Source organism: Engraulis encrasicolus, chromosome 13, assembly GCF_034702125.1.
Source record: "Engraulis encrasicolus isolate BLACKSEA-1 chromosome 13, IST_EnEncr_1.0, whole genome shotgun sequence".
Lineage (NCBI taxonomy): Eukaryota > Metazoa > Chordata > Actinopteri > Clupeiformes > Engraulidae > Engraulis > Engraulis encrasicolus.
Window position 1 is genome coordinate 6,292,205 of NC_085869.1, and position 7,500 is coordinate 6,299,704.

General features: G+C 43.1%; 1 protein-coding gene and 1 long non-coding RNA gene across 2 annotated transcripts in view; both read right to left on the reverse strand.

Annotated features, from left to right (window-relative positions):
• The window catches only part of LOC134461513 (uncharacterized), a 4,290-nt gene extending 675 nt beyond the window's left edge, over nt 1-3,615 (reverse strand). The window contains exons 1-4 of the long non-coding RNA XR_010037311.1: nt 3,540-3,615; nt 1,632-1,687; nt 571-730; nt 1-477 (exon numbers count right to left, since the gene is read on the reverse strand). The exon at nt 1-477 is cut by the window's left edge and continues 675 nt beyond it. This is a non-coding gene — a long non-coding RNA (uncharacterized LOC134461513). The remainder of the gene's footprint in view (nt 478-570; nt 731-1,631; nt 1,688-3,539) is intronic.
• Nucleotides 1-7,500, reverse strand: part of LOC134460642 (low-density lipoprotein receptor-related protein 1B-like) — a 573,784-nt gene that overhangs the window by 305,757 nt on the left and 260,527 nt on the right. The gene's annotated exons all lie outside the window — the stretch shown is intronic.

The following is a 7,500-nucleotide window of genomic DNA, read 5'->3' on the forward strand; positions in this document are numbered from 1 at the left end:
AGTGAAACAGAGTCCAACCATACTGATAACATTGCAAAGATCTCCTACTTATTACAAAATCACTTGTTTAGTGGTAAATAGTTGGGATACGGGACAATTAACCGGTCAGGCCACTCAGAGAAACCATTAGCAATTACAGCATACTGTATACTGGAGAGGCCAGTAGAGCTGCAAACTGGCTCACAGATACCGGAGGTGCTGTGGACGTTGAAGGCACGGTGGATGGTGGCAGGGATGGCCCAGGTGCTGCAGGCACAGTGATGACTGGCAGCATGGTGGGGAGTGGCACGGATGACCCAGGCGCTGCAGGCACGGTGATGGCTGGCGGCACGGATGACCCAAAAGGTGGATGGTGGCAGGGACAACCCAGAGCATGGCAGTATGGTGGAAAGAGCTGCTGCACCGAGTGGAGGGACTTCAGGGATGGGCACAGTGAAGTCCTCAACCTTTTCATGATTGTCCTCCACTGTGATGACCCTTTAACAATAACACGTACTGATTACTACATATGCGAGTGAAATACAGTATGCCAAAAAGAGTAAAAAGATAATGGACAGAAAAACAACGTACAGTGCCTGTATTTATATGCCCAGTATCTCCTCTCGTTCCTCTTCAGGACCATCATCTCAGGTGTGACCACAGAACACTGTCGCCTTCTTTCATCAGGCTGCCCTTCTCCCGCTCCTGGGTCTTCTCAATGTTGTCAGTTGTCACGCACCTGAACACAACCCTGTGACAAGATACTATTATTAAGAATACTCATTGGTTAAACTTTTTTTCTTTAAAGGTACATTCTAGTGTCTGTTTTGGTCATCTGTCTAGAGCTGAAAAAGTAAAGGGGTTGAGTTATTAGTAACAGTTGTGACCAATCCACAGTGTATTTGCCCTCTACACAGCTCTTGACAGCTTCACATAGAAGTTAAGTCATCAGACTGCTCACGCATTGTTGACTCAAACACACACACAGACAGTGCAGACCCTAAAGAGAGAAGACCTGCCATCCTTTTTTTAAATAGAGACCCTAAAAAGAACACTTGTTACGCTATTCTACGGGAATAGGCTGTTTCAGAACATAGGAGTTTGTTTCAAGAAATTTAAGAACGTCCGGACTGAGGCCACCATAAGGAATGAGCGGTGCCCACTTCATATCTGAAGTTAACGTGACCATCCATTTGCTTATTTCATAAATAACACCTGGCTAGTTTCTTTACAAATGTGCATACATGGTCCATTGTGCTCCAACAATGAGAGCGCAGCTTGATTATGTCACATCTGTATGCAAACAGTAAAGGGATCTATTGACCTCAAAGGTGCACTGTGAAATGTATTTGGCAGTCTCGTTCCATAATTCATGCGGCCCAGTCATAAATCTTTTTCACTGATTCTTACCACCACCATCAAATTCAAAATATTCTATATGACTGCGCAAATTGCAATATTAGTTATAATAGTACTAACTGTAAATATGACTTTATTATTTAGTTGCAAAATCTACTCTGCCACCATCCTACACAGTGCACAGTGCAACAAGGACAGCAAGCCTGAGTGAGTGAAAATGGCTATTCATAAACAAATAACATGAATTGTTATGGCCTTTAAGTCTGTTTATTTTTCTTAAGTCGGCCACTTACCCTGTTCCAGAATGACTTCAGGACAACCATGCATATAAAAGATGCAACACCACTGCCTGAAACACATATTAAAAGCACATAACAATTAAGTTACAAGTAAGTCATTCTTGGTCATTAATATGACTTGCCACACACCACATAGGCTGTAGCTTACATGAGAGGTAAGCAGTTACCGCCTTTTCTCAACTCCTGCAGTAGGCAGAAGCAGAACACCTTCATTATGCACAAAACATTGTGAATAATTTGACATGGATAAAGTTTAAGAAGTTGTACTTTTACACTCGATTCTTATGTAAACATTTCTACTCCTTGCAATATCCGTTTTGAAGCATTTGTTTCACTTTTTATACTAGTTATGAAAATAGGCTACCGGTCTCTTTTCGTTGGACTGCCCTTCCTAATGTCAAACGTCATCACTTCGGTACAACTGAAGTGTGTGGTAACTGCGGAGACCAGCGAGAGAGAGAGAGAGAGAGAGAGAGAGAGAGAGAGAGAGAGAGAGAGAGAGAGAGAGAGAGAGAGAGAGAGAGAGAGAGAGAGAGAGAAGGGCTGTGCTTATGGAACCTGCGCGTGTCTGTTCATAGCGAGTCCTTTGACTATGAAAGCAACTATCAAACTATCGTTGTCAAACTAACCCTGAGATTGAGTTTGCAACGTCCAACAAAAAATAACTGACTTCATGTTAGGTGATGTTATGACCGTGGATGATCACATTGGGAGGTCCCTCGCCAAAAACCTCCTCTCACCACTACTCAGAGTAACATAAGGGCGTGTTGGTCTACATAGGACTACTTACTATGATACATTTACAACAAACTAATCAATGTCTCCTCGCAATGTTAACGGATTGATCCTTTGTTAGCGTTTATGCTCAGCAGGATTTAGCATGTCTAGGGTAGCGTTGTTTAAAAAGTTATTTGATGATCGATTCCTTTCGCTCCCCCTCTCCCTCCCAGTAACACAGGCAGGCACCCGGCATGCACACACCGTCTGTCTCGCTCCCCATCTTCAAACTGTCATTCAAACTAAGAATGTCTACGATTATGGTTAATAATACAAAAAAGCCTTTAGTTGACTCGGCACGGAGGCATCCCAGAATGATGACTGTTTACGCACACTGCTTTGACAGTTGATATGAAGCATTTCGTCGCGCATTTCATTGATTTGAAAACTTGGTGACCATAGGAATTTACACATTTTTAAAACAACATTCAAAGAGGACGATTCGCGACGGGAACTGCTGAAAGACTTACGATGAAGGATTCAGTGACCAGCTACAAACGTAGCCGTTCCATGTTGAATGGATTTATTGTGGAGAATGAAATAGTGAAGTAATGTGCCGTTCGTAGTCTGTCTACGAGCACAGTCCTTTAGGTGCATGTAACTTGTAAGATTATCACACTACAGCCTTGTGTGAAAGCAAAAAAGGAGGCTATCTTGTAGAATTTTCTCCTCCGTGCTTTCGCGTGATGCAGAGCATCAAGTGGCAGCGCAAACAGTGGATGGAACATTCGGCAACAAATATTTGTAGAACGACACACGAGGTCAGGTCACCACCAGCAGCCAGTCCCAGTCTGCGCGCCAAAACTAGCCAACAAGGCAACATTTGAGAATGGAAAAAAAAACTCGGCTGCAGTGGGTTTCATTCTACAACATTTTGAAATTGGTAGTGCTATCCGTTCATCTTGAACACAGGGCATACTTGTTGCCTTTTCCAAACGAAGTTTGAACGGCAGCTTACATGGTCCATTGACCTGTCTGTCTGCCCAGTGCGTTGCTGATAGCAGCTGCCTGAGTCACAGTCAGACAGTTATTACGAGCCAACTACAACCCTAGCGTGATTTAGTTTCCTTTTGATCATTGTTCATGTTTTGTATCACATGTTTAATGCACGACTGGCCAGCTTACCTTCTGAATTTGTCCCGTCCATTGGAAGTTAACTTCATCCGCTGCGAGGCTCGCCACAGTCGCCGGTTGATTCTTCTTTCAATGAAGTCAAGAAGTCCCAGAAAGCAATGCGCATTGCGGGCCTTAACCAATTTCAATAGGTAGTTTTGACAGAGACGGTTTGGATCATACTAGCCAATAGTATTAGTTACCGTGTTGGAATGTAAATTGGGTAAAGTTTAGTCATTTATAGGTAGTTTCGACACTAGCCATTAGTATTAGTTATAGCGTATGAATGCAAATGAGGTATAGTTTAGTCATTTCTCACCAGTACTAAGTCCTACTCCTTATTTATAGGTAGAGTGAGTATATTATACCCCTTGCATCAGAGTAACCTCAGCAACCTAATTTGTTGGGGTAAAAAATATCATTTTTTGTCAGTGAAATGTACTGCCCCTCAAAATCCTTTTTATCAGTGTATGTGACCTCTTTTTTAAAGCTGTTTACACACGCACGCACGCACGCACGCACGCACGCACGCACGCACGCACGCACGCACGCACGCACGCACGCACGCACGCACGCACGCACGCACGCACGCACGCACACACACACACACACACACACACACACACACACACACACTCTCTCTCTCTCTCTCTCTCTCACACACACACACACACACACACACACACACACACACACACACACACACACACACACACACACACACACACACACACACACACACACACACACACACACACACACACACACTTCGTAACCATGCACTTACACGTCTTTACAACATGTACAGGTAGGACCAGTGAGTATGTTTGGATCTGTAAATCCCTTTTCTATCACATGGGTTTAGGCATTTTGCTTAGGTTTGTGCTGTGGCTGTGACCCAGCAGTCTTTTGTACAGCTCTAGGCAAACATGCTTTAATGTTTTGTAGACCGGGCCATGGTTTAACAGTTGTTTGTCAGCTTGATGTAGCTATGTTCAACTGAAATCCTTGCCTTATTTGTTCAACCGAAATCATTAAACATGCTGTTAACAATTTAATCCTTTCGTTTCAGCTTACAATATTCCAACACAATCATCTTGGTCTGGCTTAGCATGGTAAAATAAATACAAAGTGAGGGAGGGACGGAGGGAGAGTGGGAGAGAACAAAGCCTTAAATCCTCATAAAACAAGAAAGTCAATTCCATATACTGCATCAGGTGAGGTATTCCAACCCTCAGTTCCCCAGGTGTTCCATCTTTTTCTCTATTTGTGTTTGTAGGAGGCTGACTAGTGTCACGGACGAGGTTAAACAAAGTTTGCCCTGTCACCTTCCCTAACCCTTCTCCAATCTCCCTCCCTCCTTTGCCTCCCTCCCTCGTCTCTCCTCCCTCTCCCGGGACTTCTAGTCCAATCAAGGCATTCTTCCCATCTCAGCTCTCTAACAGTAATTTCATGGCGTTTAGTTCCTTTTGTATACCAACACAACAACATCAACAAAATAAAAAGAGAGGATAAAATGGTAAAAAAAATAAATAAAATAAAAATAATAATAATAATAATAATAATAATAATAATAATAATAATAATAATAAAAATAATAATAAAAAACTGGATGGGGGTAAAAGAGGTAGAGAACCAACGCCTGAAAGTCCATCAACACTGTGCTGAGTGCTGTTGCTACTGCCGTCACCATAGTAACCCTCCCCTAATTTCCTCCTCTCCTCACTTGGCTGCTCTACGCACATCTGTGTGTGTGTGTTTGTTTGTTTGTTTGTGTCTGCATATTTGACTCTGAGTATGTACAAGAATACAGTCTATGTAAACATGGGCAACATGAGGAATGAATCTGAATTCTGTTTTCGATAATGTATGCAGGCCTTCCCCAGTCCCTACTATCATTTTTATGCTGTATGCACTTTGCAACACAACACACCATCGAACCATTTCAGTGTATTTGCACAGGCGTTGTTGACCTTGACATTAAATATCAGGTGTGTGGTATTTTAAGATGAGTGATTACAGGTTAAGATGCTGCTTGCTTCAGCAGATTGTCAAAGGCAGACACACAAATGGTAAATGGACTGCCTTTTATATAGCGCCTTTCCACTCCTTCGAGCACTCAAAGCGCACAAACACACAAGCACACACTTACACGCATAACATTATCAAAAACAACCCAGGTTGAAATAACAACTACACTGTATTATGCTCGCCTGAAATCATGATTTGATGCTACGAGCACTGTCGGGCAAAGAGAAAAAAACTGTCCTGATCCAGTGGCAGAACCATTGCACACATGGCCCCAGGACAAAACATTGATAGGGCCCCCATATGGCCTGTCAAGGTCCAAATAGGGCCTCCAACAACAATAGAGGAGGGCCCTGGGCCCAGGGGCAAATGCCCTGCTTGCCCCGCCTATAGCTCCGGCCCTGTCCTGATCCCATGCTGTAAATACACCTCTTAAACACTGTGCTTTGTGCTTTGTGCTTTGAATCTAAATTTATGTACGTATGAACAGTCCATATGGTTCAAGAGCATATTGACAATAAAGGACATTGCATTGTCCTCCACTGAAGGCTGTTTTATTGTCGGACTAGTAGTGCTTGCACTCAGGGTTACCCAGATTGAATAGAACAAGGTTAACACACCTATGCTGCATGCAAACACTCAAAGAACTGCTTTTTATGGAGCAAGCAACATAGTGGTGTGAGTTATACATGCACATAAATAAGTTACAAACATACAAGTTTTACAGGATTATGGGAGGTCTTTTTGGGGCATGTGGTTACAGTATGTCCATTGTCTGTATTAAAGGATAACTTCATCCAATTTCAACATGCAGCTGCAATGCTCACACTACCCTGGACCTGGAGATTTTTTCTTCAGCCTTTTCCAAGATCCTGGTCATTGTAATGGGGGTAGAGTTTTTTTTTTTTTAATGAAAAAAACATCATGATTTATTCCCAAAAACATCCAAAAGGTTATGCAACATTAGCAGACAACTAGCAAACACCAATATCTTTTGGGAAAATATTTGGAGTAGGCCTATGTTAAGAACTTTTTAAATGTAAACAAAATCTGCCCCCATTAGAATAGCTCAGATCTCGGAAAGGGCTGAGCCAAAAAATGCAGCATCACTGGGTACTGACAAGTCAAGGGTAACGTGAGCAATACCATAGCACATTGAAATGGGCAGAACTGGTCCTTTAAAGTGGACCAATGGGACGTCCCTTCTAAATGGTGGGCCCATGTCTATGGGGGAAAAAACAACAACAACAACAACAACAAAACAACAGCATCAGCACCTAAGGACTGCCGGCCCACCAGAAAAATGCCCTGTGTGCCAGATTACCAGCCCAGCCCCACCAGGAAAATGCCCTGTGTGCCAGATTACCAGTCCAGCCCCACCAGGACAATGCCCTGTATGCCAGATTACCAGTCTAGCCCCACCAGGAAAATGCCCTGTATGCCAGATTACCAGTCCAGCCCCACCAGGAAAATGCCCTGTATGCCAGATTACCAGTCCAACTCTGGTTGTGTCTCCTCAAATAAAATGAGAAGTAGGAAGAGTGAAGGGAGCGTGGGGCTGTAAAGCAGCGCGGTGAGCGTGGGGCTCTGAAGCAGCGCGGTGTGGAAATGCATTTTTGCATGTTGATGAGCACGGTGGGCGATCAACAGGGACTGTCTAGATTAAACACGGAGGCAAGGAGGCAAATATTTAGACTTGCTGATCTGAATAATCAGGGTTTCCCACAGAATGCACATTGCCAGTGTGAGAAACACTGTGACTCATGAATTCTGTCTGACTCTGAACATCGTGATTTAGTTTACATCTGTTTGATTTATTTATTTGGTAATTTCTGTATTTTTTCCAACTATCATTAGCACGTTTGTGAAATGACAACTTTGTTTTTCCTCCCTTCTGATTAATTGTGCAATGCATGATGCTGCAAGATCTGCTGTTGAATCTCTA